Source organism: Anguilla rostrata, chromosome 17 (assembly GCF_018555375.3).
Source record: "Anguilla rostrata isolate EN2019 chromosome 17, ASM1855537v3, whole genome shotgun sequence".
NCBI lineage: Eukaryota > Metazoa > Chordata > Actinopteri > Anguilliformes > Anguillidae > Anguilla > Anguilla rostrata.
The window spans coordinates 28,695,232-28,708,686 of NC_057949.1; the positions used below are offsets into that span (position 1 = coordinate 28,695,232).

The 13,455-nt window shown below is 47.1% G+C and overlaps 1 pseudogene; it reads left to right on the forward strand.

Annotated features, from left to right (window-relative positions):
• The window catches only part of LOC135244105 (nuclear factor 1 X-type-like), a 124,831-nt pseudogene that overhangs the window by 25,116 nt on the left and 86,260 nt on the right, over positions 1-13,455 (forward strand).

The following is a 13,455-nucleotide window of genomic DNA, read 5'->3' on the forward strand; positions in this document are numbered from 1 at the left end:
CAAAAAAGAGGAGAGAAAGCAAGAGAAGAGTGCTGAGAAGAGAAATACTGAGAATGTTTTTACTTAAAAGCTCTTTAAATGAAAACCATCGGTTAAAAAAACAAAGACAAAATAACCCAAAAAAAAGTCATTTTAAAATGCATTAAAGGGGGGAGAGAGAGAATGCACGAGGAAGCAAATTGGAATAAATGGGGTGAAAAGTGAGTTGAAGAGAGAGAAGAGAGGGAGTGGAGAAGCAGGAATAGGAGAGAAAAACCAGATCAAAGGGAGCGAGAGTGAACGATGGGGGTTATGGGAGAAAAACCAGAGAAGGAAAGAGAAGAAAGAAGTGCAAGAAAGAAAAAAAAAAGTGGGGGGTGAATTACAAATAACGTGAGAAACGAGAGAATGGAGTGAAGGGAAGATGCACAGAGAGAATAAGAGGGGGGGAGAGAGAGAGGAGTGAAAGATAGAGAAAGAAAAGAAGCAGAGAGAGAGAGAGAATGTGAGTGTCTGGGTGATGTGGCTCTGGGCTGTGGCTCGATATAACAGTAATATGCATTTCAGTGTAACCCAATGCAGCTCAGCTGAGCACAAAGAGACCCACAATGCACTGCAGGCCTGCAGTAAGGAGCTTGCTTACGCTGTCGGGTGATGTGCCAGCCCCTCTGTACTCATACTCCCTGTTTATTATTAAGTCACAAAAACTCTGTCGGAGAAGCCTGCTTCAATAGCAGTTTAATTTAATAGCATTTTAAGTGTGTGTGTGAGTGTCTGCTGATCACCCGGGCAGTCGGTGCATCTCTGCATGAATACTGCGGCATGTTCTGCTGATCACCCGGGCAGTCGTGCACCTCTGCATGAATACTGCGGCATGTTCTGCTGCTCGGTTTTTGAAAAGGACTGTAAACGTGCGTGTTGTCAAAGTCCAGTGAGTGAGCTTGTGTCTTTCAAAGGCCATTTCCTTCTCAGTGCGATGTGTGTGTGTATGTGTGTGTGTGTGTGGCTGTGTGCCTGCCTCTCACTGCTGGTAGTATATTGACCTTGCTGGAAGGAAACGGTGTGTGTGTGTGTGTGTGAGTGTGTATGTCCCCACTTGTATGCTCCTAGTAATGTATCCTCACCATGTAGCAAAAACCTGTATGTGTGTGTGTGTGAAAGAGAGTGCTGTGTGTGTGTGTGTGTGTCGGGAGGGGGGGGGGAGAGGAGGGGTGCTGGATTCAATTAACATTTGTCCTCCGCTTTGCCTGCAAGTGTTTTTTTTTCTCTCTTGAAAAACACAATTTGGCAAGTTCACCGATCACAAAATTAACTCACCAAACTATTTGTGAAAAGTAACACTTGCATGCGTTCGTTAAGGACAAATGGCGACTGAATCCAAGCCAACGTTCCCCGCGGTCCAAAATTTCAAACTTTTTTTGTTTTAAAAAGAAATTGGGAAAAGGATACTGCCTCCTGTTAATGGTAGATCGGTAACCCTTTGCTCACGCTTGAATGTCTTAACCCTCCTGTTCTGTTCATTTTTTAGGTACAGCAAAAATGTTCCCGGGTCAATCCCCATACAGGGGGGGTTTGCAAATACATGAAACGAACCATTTTCATTTAAAATGTTGATTACACTAATTAAGGCCAGTAAGAAGTTTCATACTGAAAATAATTTTAATTTTTCCTAGATTTTCAAACTTAAAAGGTCATTTGACCAACATACGAGTTATTTGAATTCACACTTTCTGTTGGGGAAGAAAACAATAGTTTAATAAATCTCACCTGACAAAACTTTTAGGGTCACTGAGGGAAAACAAAATCCATATTTCGATGCAGGCTTGAAAGCTCCCCTCTTCAAATTACACCACAGCTCCCCTGACTCCCATTTGATAACCTTTCTTTGTCTCTTCCTTTCTTTGGATTTCCTTTTGGATAATGTTATGGTGATATGTTATCTGTCTGATGGTAGGCCCTTTAGCGACAACACAGCACAACACAAATTGTTGTTTGTTATGCTAATAGTACGCTTGTCGATTGCAAATGGGACTCTTGGTGATGTCGCACTTGTGTATTCCTGAGAGTAGCACTATTGTACATCCCTCTGGATGAGGGCACCAGCCCAGCACTTGTAATGTAATAGATCACTGCTAGGTCAAGCTCAAGATGCATAAGAATGAACTTGTTTTTGTGCATAACTGCATGTCCAGGTATTTCCATCTCCTGCTTTTGGCACACCTGTGAGGTACGCAGGCAGTGGACCTGCACTGCAGCATGATCTTTTCACCTGTCCCTAGCTGGCACCTGACACATTTAAGTTACCTGGGGGGTGGGGGGGGGGGGACCCATTACATTACCTTTTATTTGGCAGAATCATTTATCCAAAGAGACGTACGATAAGGGCATATCGAAGGTCATTGGAACAACTACAGAACACAGGTCCGATAAGGTACAATACTCATTGAGTATCGGTTATCCATAGCTATGAACATCAAGTCTAGTTCACGCAGTAAGCATTAGGCTAAGTCAGTAAGGTTATGGCAAGTCAAACTAGAAGTGAGGCGTGATTTACAATAGGTGTGATAAAGAGCTACAACACCAAGATGATTGTACAGAATTGACAGAACGCAGAATTGCTAGATGAAGCTACAAGGGCAACATGAAGGTGGTAGAAGATCGAGATACTAGGATACCAGTGATGTGCGACACCGATCCGAGATTGGGAGTAACCCCGCGGAGGCGTACTGCTAGAGTCAGTGAGGGTACAGTCTGTGGATATGCGTCTTCAGACTGCGTCCGCATGCCTCTAAAGAGCCGGGTTTGTGTGTGAATGTCGCTGAACAGGGATTCTCTGCTGTGCTGACCCGGTTGAAGCGGTGCCTTCGTGGGCCGGCGCTGCGATTGAGGGGCAGTAGTTTGCGCGGACGGGGTTGGGGCGGGACGCGGCGGGGTAGGATCGGCGGGCGGCGGGGGGTTGGGGGGGGGTTGGGGTTTGGGGTCTGTGTTTATTGACTCTCAGACCCTGGTATTGGCCCGCGGTGGAGGAGAATAGGTGGCAGCGCTCCAGGACGGGGAAGTGTGTGTGTTTTTTAAGTGAGCGTGAGGACAGTCCTGCTGACTTAAGCATTCTTGCGGTTTTTCTCCCTTTCGTTCTGCACCGAAAGTAACTGCCGTGGGGGGGGGTGGGGGGGGGGGGCGGGGGGGCGTAGCGGAGGGCGGGGGGATAGGGGGGAGGGGAGGGGAGGGGAGGGGGGGTTTGATCAAAAAACACATTGAAAACATTCCATGATTCCAAAAATCGTAGGCCTGTGCGAGTCTTTAAAGAGCAAGATGGAAAAACCCATGTCGCTCGACATCTTGCGGCAAATTTTTTTCTTTCTTTCTTTTTTCTTTCACTTCTTATTTATTTTCACTCGTCCAGGGCAGTTCCAAACACCCCCCCTTCCCCAACCCCCCAACCCCCCCAATCTCGTTTTTGTTTGATTGTATTTTCACTTTTCGAACGGAGGGACAGAGTTTAAGCTGCTCCGTGAGGATTGGAGCGTTTCTGAGGGGACGGGGAGAAACGATTCTGTGGTTTGCTGGTGCTGAATTAGAAACAGAGGATTTGGACCGGGCACGGTTAGTGTGCGGCAGCATGTGTGCGTGTGTGGCGGCATGTGTGCGTGTGCGGCAGCATGTGTGCGTGTGTGGGAGGGTGTGTGAACAATAACGTTACGCTGTGTACACATCGGACTTCCACTTTCCGGTTGCCGTCTCGTCATCTTGTGTGTGCGTGCTGTGTGTGTCTGTGTGTGTGTGTGTGTGTGCGTGCGTGCGCGCACTATGTGTGTGTGTTTGCGCGCTCTGTGTGTGTGTGTGCGCGCTGTGTGTGCACATGCTGTGTGTGCGTGTGTGTGTGTGTGTGTGTGTGTTACATACAAAACCTGTCCTCAGTTGCCCCCCTCCCATGCCTCTGTCCCCTCCTACAATGCTCTGTGCTTCTATTTTGTAGAGCAGTTTCTCCTCCTGCTAGCATGCACGCAATACTCAGTGGTGCGGTTTCTCCTCCCAAACCACAGACACTGTGTGTTCAGTAGAGCAGTTTCTCCTCCTGCTGGCATGCATGCAATACTCAGTCGAGCGGTTTCTCCTCCCAGACCACAGTCAGCGTGTGCAGAAGGTTCGGTAGAGTGTCTTCTTTTACTAGGCCCTAGATCAGGGGTGCTCAATACGTCGATCGCGATCTACCAGTCGATCGCAAAGGTAGTATTGGTAGATCGCATGAGTACCAAGGTGGTTGAACGTGACACTTCCCAGTTGTCTTTAGGCAACAACAAATCAAATGTGCATAATTTTTTTATTCTTCAGTCATTTCAATGTACTTTAAAACGTATTTTTCTAAGCCTAAATTTCCCACTATAAAAATTCACCCGAACCGTCTGGACGTGGTAATGAGAACTGTCAGTTAGCTATGATTGACAGACCGTGCCCGGTTACCATAGCTACCCCCATGCTACGCGCTCTCTTTGGGAGACTGAATTTCCACAAGCTAGCTAGCTTAGTAGTATATCAAGTATCGATAGATAGCTAAGGTAAGGACGTTGACTTATATCCAATTATAATGTTTGCTATCTAGCTAGCCAAGTTAAGATAAAAGCACAACTATAACGTCCTCATAAAAGCAAACTAGCAAGCTAACGTTATCGATAACATTGCCTTATGAAAGCAAACCTCCTAGCTAGCTAACGTTAGCTAGCTAGCTAAATGAATATCTGATATTCTGATAACCAGAAATAATCTAAAGGCACTCTAATTTAAGTGAACCTAACGTTAGTCAAATATTTGCATTGTCTGAACAGCAGGATGGTGTGTCCTGTCAGATTTCTTTACGGAGCGTGGAAATGGGAGTGGTTACTGTATTCTTGACGCAGCAAAATGACAACTTTCTCAACCGGTTGAAAATAGGACGATGAATTTAAAACGCATATTTCTCCAAAAATACAGAACGGACATATTTAATACTTTGCTCATTGTGTTTCTTCAATGCCTCTTGTGCAAATAGCATATAAAACCGAGAAAGTGTGAAAATCACCATGGTACTCCTTTAAAAAAAATAGACGTCAGCCTATCATCCATCCCGTCACTTGATTGATATAGGGCAGCCAGTTAGATGACATCTGAATTTTTCTGACACTTAGGTCACTGCGCATGTGCAAACAACGGCGCCAAGTGCAGCAAAACTAACAAGCTAGTCAGTCCAAGTACCGTTCCACCATGACTGATGAACATTTGGAAGTGTGCTTGAGGCTGGCTGTCAGCAGCTACTGTCCAGACTATGTATCCCTGGCTGATTCAATTCAGTGCAAGTCATCAGAGTAAACTCAGGTAATGACAAAAAAATGTACATAGTTAATTATGTTGTGTTGTGCAATATTGGCTCATGCGGTTATGCAAGGTACATCAACATACATTGTACATATAAAGAATCCTCAATATATTTGTAAATAAATATATGTTTCGCATTTTTGTTGTGGGTAGATCATTTTGACTTGGTCATTTTATAAGTAGCTCGCATGCTGAAAAAGTGTGAGCACCCCTGCCCTAGATAATGTGATACTGCAGGCTTCTTTGTGCGGTGGTTTCTCTGTGAGACCACATGTGCTGTGTGCAGTCATTTCAGCAGGGTGGTTTCTCCTCCTGGAATGCAGAGATTGTGCACAGTGGTGGTGGGGGTCAGGCTCAGCTGCACTAGCCTATTTAACACTGATGAATGCGTATGGAATGGGGGGGGGGGCGGGGGGGGGGGGAGGTAATGCATGGGGGAGGCGGGGAGGTAAATGCATGCTGTGTAGAAACAAGCTGGCTTTCACAGCGATTTAAAAAAAGGACTCCAAAGCCGCTAAGTGTGTCACCGCTGCTACCAATGGCCAAGTCTCAGAGCTGCTCGCCCTGATTGGCCGGTCACTCTGATTGGCTTCTTGTTTCTCGTTGGCTGCGAACTACATCGAGGGAGTGGCTTTCTGTCATCGATGTGGAATTGCACTCCGTTGTCTCGTTGTCTTGTGTGTTTGCGCACGTGTGTGGGTCTGTGTGCACGTGCGTATTCGCTGGAGTGTTTAGCATTTTGTATTTTTGAAAAATTTGGCATCTTCAATCTCACCCGAATTTCGGACGTCCGATTCGCGACCTGTGTACCTCTGTACACGCGACCTATGACAGTGCTAGCATATACGGCCCCTGCTGCTGGCTCGGGAGAGCGAAGGCGATCCGCGATTTTCCTCTGAAACGCGCGGCTGCCAGCCAGCTGCTCGTTTTCATATCGCGGCCGCAAGCCGCGCATGTGCAGAGCAGAGGGTGGAGGAGACCCAATCATACGCCTGCGCTGAGAGAGGTGGCCGCAGGCGCCCCGTGCAGCCAGCAGGAGTCGCTCTGACACTCTGAACAGTGCTATACCCACTACCGACGGTATCCCTCCCGTATCCCTGAGCGACGCGTAGCCCATAATGCACCGCCCCTGTGGGGCTGCCGGCCACAGTCCGCACTGGCATGGGCCGGATTCGGTCCGCAAGCTGCACTTGTACTGACTGAGCTACCCAGCAGCCCAGCATTTTATATTTTTTGAGCAAATTTGGTACCTTTATTTATGAAGGAATAGTTCACTTGTTTACTTCAGTCAATAATCATCATGGAAAACTTACCAGGCAGGAAGACAAAAAAACAAGAATATATTAGAGCTGTTCCTGTTCCTGGCTTAGTATGTGGCCTTCCTTCGAATAACCATGGTCAGATATTTTTGTTCCGTAAGGACAAAGAGGTTGTTAATGCATTAGAACCATGCTCTACAAGTTTGGATTTTCAACTTTGCCCGAAAAGCTGTGTGACCACCTAACAGCAACTTCACAAAGGGCTGCACTCCCCCCCACCCTTTCTCAGAAAAAAAGGTGCCATTTCTGACTCCTTAAAAACACTTCTGACGTTTCGCCTGTTGTGAAAGAAAAATGCTGTGGGTGGGATTTTGGCCAGTCCAGTGCCTCTGCCTTCCGAACAATGATGGGTTTGTCTTCAGCTACCTAATTCTTCCACTCTAGGACCTGCAGGACAACAACACAAAATCCGGTCTTTAAGAGAGCTGATCTCTGTATTCACGGAAAAAAAACAGGCCTTACTTGAGTCTGGTACACAGGCCAGACCCCACCCGCTGGCCCTCTGATTGGTCGGTTTGTTCTTTAGATTTTTTTTTAGCAAGCTCTCTCTTTTTGGGAGTCCAGTGCACAAAAGCTCTTCATACTCCAACTTTTGAGTTACAAATTTGAGCAGCTGTTTCTTTTATGGTCTCTCACTTCAACATTTTATTGTCATTTCAACTGCTGTTGAATGGTTAATGTAGTGTAAGGATAGAGGCCAACCGACGCTTGTTGTTCAAAGATGACAATGAGAATGTGTGGCGGTTTGGGCTGACTGGAGATTAAAGTCAATTCTCAAGCTTTGCCCAAAATAATATGATCAGAACCTGATTAGGAATCCCGTCTCTGCATTTCCAGTGTGCCTACTCAATCAGTTTTCATTGTCAACCAGAAGTATACTGTAATATATTGTATATATGTGTCCTCTTTTATAATGACGATACATCTCACAGCTGTGTAATATATTACAGTTTTAAAGTAAATAAATTTTGTATTTGCCAATATATATGTTTCAATATATTTTCAAATATATTAAATTTCTGTAATGGTCCAGTGGCCCCAAATTAAGTGTGAGTTGCACTGTGTGAAATCATTTTACACTGGGAAAGCAGAGATTTGTTTGCTCACCCGTTTATTTAAATTTATATTTTGCAGCAGTAATTACACAAATTTATTATTGTAATTAATTATTTTTATATATATTTTACATTACTTTACATTACTAGCATTTAGCAGACAATCTTACCTAGAGGGTGTGTGCGCGAACAGGGGGAGTGTTATTTAGGAATAGGAAAATGACGTCAGTGTCTTCGATGTTTGCTTCTGTCACCCCCGTAAAGCCATGAAGTTGTAGAAAAAGCTTGTGAGGGGATGTGCGTTTTTTGTTGTTGTTGTTGTTGTATCGTGGTTTTTGGAGGTTGCGTCAGTCCCTGGTGCGGAGCAGGGCTGGAGCTGCTCGGAGGTTTTGGCGCGGCCTTCTGACCGCGAGGACGATCCGCGCGCGGCGGGGTCGAGAAGGCTTTGACGTGGCACAGGCCGAGCGAGGGGAAGGAGGGGGGTGGGGGGGGGGAGGGAAAGAAAATCATTCCATTCGGATTAGATTGTGCGACCGTGCCGTTTCCTCTGGCTGTGTCTGTTTCCTGAGACACTTGACAGAACTATTTTAAACCGAGAAGACGAGGCTGTGAAAAAGGTGTCTCCGTAGGCTGGGGTTTTGATGGGCTGGCGTCAAGTGCTGTTTACCTAAATCAGCCGATAGCGCTCGGCCTCGGAGTCGACAGCACCTCGGCGAACGCAGAATTTACCGGTGCCGCGGAGCAGATTTTTCTCGGGGCTGGAGCTGGTCCCGCTGGACGTGGTCCCGCTGCCTCCGTCTGCAAAACTCGCCTTTTTAAAGAGTTGTGGTTTTTAGTTTTGAGGGGTGACACGGCGGACCTGGCACTAGCTTAAATCTGTCACAGGAGCGAGGTGGGAATTCACAGGAAGTGTGATGCTGTGTGCGTTTGTATTAAGGATGATTTCGGAGGGCGGTGGGGGGGCGGGGGGGGGGGAGATTTTATGTGATAAATGTGGTATTGCCACAGCCCTCGAAGCAGAACTGTGTGTGTGTTTACAGTATGTGCCTGCATATGTCTCTAGTACTGTGGATGTCTGTCACAGAGTGTGTGTGTGTGTGTGTGTTTGTGTGCAGGGGTATCTGCCTGCCAGTATGGCTGTGCACCCAGGTGGGTGCTGCGCATTGGTGGTGGGCCAGGTGAGTTCCCTCTCATCACTGTAAAGCACTCTGAGCGTTCGGAAAAGTTCTATATAAATGCAAATCATTCATTCATTCATTCATTCACTCGTGTTTGTGTCTCTGCGTTACTGTGTACTTGTATGTGTTAATGCCTCTGTGTGCTGTGTGTTTGTGTGCTGTGCATATGTGTGTGTCTGTGTAAATTGTATATATGTGTGTGTGTGTGTGTGTGTGTGTGTGTGTGAATTGTATGCGTATATGCGTGTATGTGTAATGTGTTTGTATATATGATAATGTACGCACTGTGTTAGGGTGCACTATGTGTCCCCAGACTGTGTTAATGTACGCACTGTGTTAGGGTGCTCTGTGTCCCCAGACTGTGTTAATGTGCGCTCTGTGTTAGGCTGCACTGTGTCCCAGGACTGTGTTAATGTGTGCACTGTGTTAGGGTGCTCTGTGTCCCAGGACTGTGTTAATGTGTGCACTGTGTTAGGGTGCTCTGTGTCCCAGGACTGTGTTAATGTGCGCACTGTGTTAGGGTGCTCTGTGTCCCAGTGCTGTGTTAATGCGCACACTGTGTTAGGGTGTTCTGTGTCCCCAGACTGTGTTCATGTGCGCTCTGTGTTAGGCTGCTCTGTGTTTCAGGGCTGTATTCTTAGAGGTCATGTTGTGCCACTGAATTACTGAACAGCAGGCTGCCCTGGGGTGCAGAAGCATGACCTCAGCCAACCTCGTTCTCTCAGTCCAAATAAACCCTCCCACACACGTGAACAACGCGGGCTGAATAACGTGCTCTTCTCTCCTGAATCCGACCACTTTCCCTTCGCTCCTGTGATCGCCTTTCAGGCATAAACACAAACTGCGGGCTAGCTGTGCAAATGAATTGATACAATTAATAAATATTAGAATAACCAAAAATATGTATTTCGTTCTTTGACACTTTCATTCATGACGTGTATTTCCAAATCCCTAGGACACTATGGCTGACTTGTAAGTATATAAATACTAGTAGTAAATGAACTACACTAAACCTTAGAAATAAATACATTAATGAATAGAGATGGTAATGAAATATCTTGTGCGTGTGCGTGTGTGTGTGTGTGCGTGTGTGTGTGTGTGCGTGTGTGTGTGTGTGAGAAGTTTAGAAACAGGGAGACGGAGAGAGAGGGGGGCAGACATGGAGAAAGAGAATGAGAGAGAGCAGGAGATAGTGTGTGAGAGAGAGAGCAAGCAAGATAGGGAGGGGGAGAGAGTGAGAGAGAAAGAAGGAGAGAGAAAGAGTGGGTGAGAGAGAATGTGTGTGAGAGAGGGAGAGAGAGAATGTGAGAGGGGGAGAGAGATGGAGAGGGAGTGTGAGAGAGAGAGAGAGAGAGAGTGTGAGAGAGACCGAGCAAGAGAGAGAGAGAGTGTGAGAGGGAGAGAGAGCGAGAGAGTAAGAAACAGAGGGAGAGAGAGAATGTGTGCCAGGGCTGGTAGTGTGGCGTTTGAATAAAGGGCAGGGCAGGGTGCCCGGCGCTGGCAGGGCCTTGGCATGCCGCCCCACTGCCTGGCAGAGCAGCGACTGAGGAGAAAGAAAGGAGGGAGAGGGAGAGAGAGAGAGAGAGAGAGAGCGAGAGAGAGAGAGAGTGGGTGAGAGCGAGACTGAAGAAGGGCATGGGAGGAGGAGGAGGGGGTGAATTTCTGTTAATAGTGCATCCCTTGTTCGGGGGAAGCAGGGCTGGGGGTGCTGGCAGGAGCGCTGGGGAAATCTCTGGGTTGATTGCATGCCGGATTTATCCTGCATTGTTTATGTGAAGGGTACGGCTGAGGCCTACAGACCTCAGTGTGTCTGTCTGTCTGTCTGTCTGTGTCTGTCTGTCTGTCTGTGTGTCGGTGTCTGTCTGTGTGTGTCTGTCTATCTGTGTGTCCGTCTGTGTCTGTCTGTCTGTCTGTCTGTCTGTCTGTGTGTGTGTGTCTGTGTCTGTCTGTCTGTCTGTGTGTCGGTGTCTGTCTGTGTGTGTCTGTCTATCTGTGTGTCCGTCTGTGTCTGTCTGTCTGTCTGTCTGTCTGTCTGTCTGTGTGTGTGTGTCTGTGTCTGTCTGTCTGTCTGTGTGTCGGTGTCTGTCTGTGTGTGTCTGTCTATCTGTGTGTCCGTCTGTGTCTGTCTGTCTGTCTGTCTGTGTGTCGGAGTCTGTCTGTCTGTATGTGTGTGTCTGTGTCTGTCTGTCTGTGTGTCTGTCTGTCTGTCTGTGTGTCGGTGTCTGTCTGTGTGTGTCTGTGTCTGTCTGTCTGTCTGTGTGTCTGTGTCTGTCTGTCTGTCTGTGTGTCGGTGTCTGTCTGTGTGTGTCTGTCTATCTGTGTGTCCGTCTGTGTCTGTCTGTCTGTGTCTGTGTGTGTCTGCGTTCATCTGTGTCCGTCTGTGTTTGTCTGTGTCTGTCTGTCTGTGTCTGTCTGTCTGTCTGTGTGTCGGTGTCTGTCTGTGTGTCTGTGTCTGTCTGTCTGTCTGTGTGTCGGTGTCTGTCTGTGTGTGTCCATCTGTGTCCGTCTGTGTTCGTCTGTGTCTGTCTGTCTGTGTCTGTCTGTCTGTCTGTACATCAGCCTGTATCTGTGTGTGAATGTGTGTGTGCCTCTGTGTGTTTGAAGTGTCGTACCTGTATATGCCTACAGTCTACAGACGCATACAGTCTGCGCAGCCTGCTGTGGTCTCCTTGACCTTCCCTGCGACTGCGCCACGCCACTTGCAGAGTGTCCGTTGGCACACCCTGCAAGGGCAAAAAAAAAACAAAAAAAAACCCTGCAGCAACCAGGATGCAAGTGAACCACGTAGCTTGCCTGGGTCCTGTTGTGTCTGTCGTGGTAAGAGAACTCCAGTACCCACAGTGCTCCAGTCCTTTCCCCCCGTCAAGCAGTGATGTCAGCATTCTGCGGGCCCCGAGGGAAGTTTGGGCGTGTTGTGTCAGGGTGAGAGCCATTCTGACGCGCCGGCAGCCGAACAGATCTGGTGCCCTTGGTTTTTCAGCGCGGCGCATTTGTTGACACGGTTGGTGTGGCCGTTGGTTACGCCCAACTGTATCTCTCCCGGCGGGGGGGGGGTGGGGGTGGAGGGGGGTTGACTTTTTTTTGTGGTTTGATAGGGAGCAAAACTCACCGCCCAATGCAAAACAAAACTGGTATCAAGTGCATACATTTTGGTTACTTGACGCATCGAGCGTCTGTTTTGCCGTGGATGATTTGCCAAACGCGGCAAATCCTGCCAGTAACTCCTTGGAATTCAGTCGTTAACTTAGTTTGCCTACTTAAGAGTCGTGCACACGCACAAACAAATCACCTCTCCGTTCAAATACTGCGTATGACTTCCCTGAAGCACTGTGCTGTGCCTAATATTGCTGAATAAACTATACTGTCAGTGTCCTACTTTTTTTTTTTTTGAGATGAATATGAGGCAAGCAAAAGTGCTGACAATCAGATTTTATTGCACGGTATTTACATGCTTCTACAGTGTGTTTTTCCATTTTACTGAAACAGCTGTTTTTGTGTTGAGTCCCCCAATTTTCAGCTGTGCAAGATGAAGTAAGAGGAAGACTTACAGGTCTTAACTGTTGCTTTCCTTTTGCACGGATTGTTCATACCTACAAGAGCATCTAGTGTTGCATTTCGCCATTGTTTTCATCTGTGGAGATTGCATTTTGGAGTCAGTGGGCATACACCATACACATACAAGAGCAGAGAACTAACCATGGCTGAAAAACAACTAATCTGTAAGCTGAGAGGACAGAAGAATTCATTAAGAATGATGGCACAGAAACTGGGTCTATCAAGTACAGCAGTTTGGAAAGGCTTGAAAAGAACTCCCCGGTGGACTCAGAAATAAACACTGTACAGGTCTGCCATGGACGAGGACTGTAGCTGATGACAGACAAATCCTAAGAGTTGTGAAGAAAAACCCTAAAACAAACATTCAGTGACATCACCAGCAGGCTCCAGAGTACAGGGGTGAAAATATCACAAGCCAGTGTACACAGAAGACTTCCAGGACAGAATTATAGGGGCTATGCTGCAAGATGAAAAACTCTTTTATCAGCAGCAAGAATCGACAGACCCGATTTCAATTCGCCAAAGAACACAAGAAGAGGTGAGCCAGATGAGTTGTGGAACAAAAGTTTTATGGACAGATGCGACCAAAAGAAAATCTTTTTTCCACAGCGATGTAAAGCCGAAAGTGTGGAGAAAGGAAGGAACGGCCCAGGATCCAAACCATCCCACCTCATCTGTGAAATATGGAGGGAGGCTGTGGCTTGGCTTGAGTGTGTATGGCTGCTTCTGGAACGGGCTCACTTGTCTTTATTGATGATGTAGATTTTTTCTGGCTATGTACAAAGAAACTCCTTCAACCTCATTGGCCAGCGCTACATCCAGCAGCAAGACAGTGACCCCACACACACACTGCCTACGCAACCGAAGCATTCATCAATGGGAACAAGTGGAAAGTTTAGGACTGGCCAACTCAGTCAGTCAGTCTCCTGATTTAAATCCGACCGAACGTGCAGTTCACTTGCTGAAGATGAGATTGAAGACAAAAAAACCCCCCGAGACAAAGATCAACTGAAGACGGCC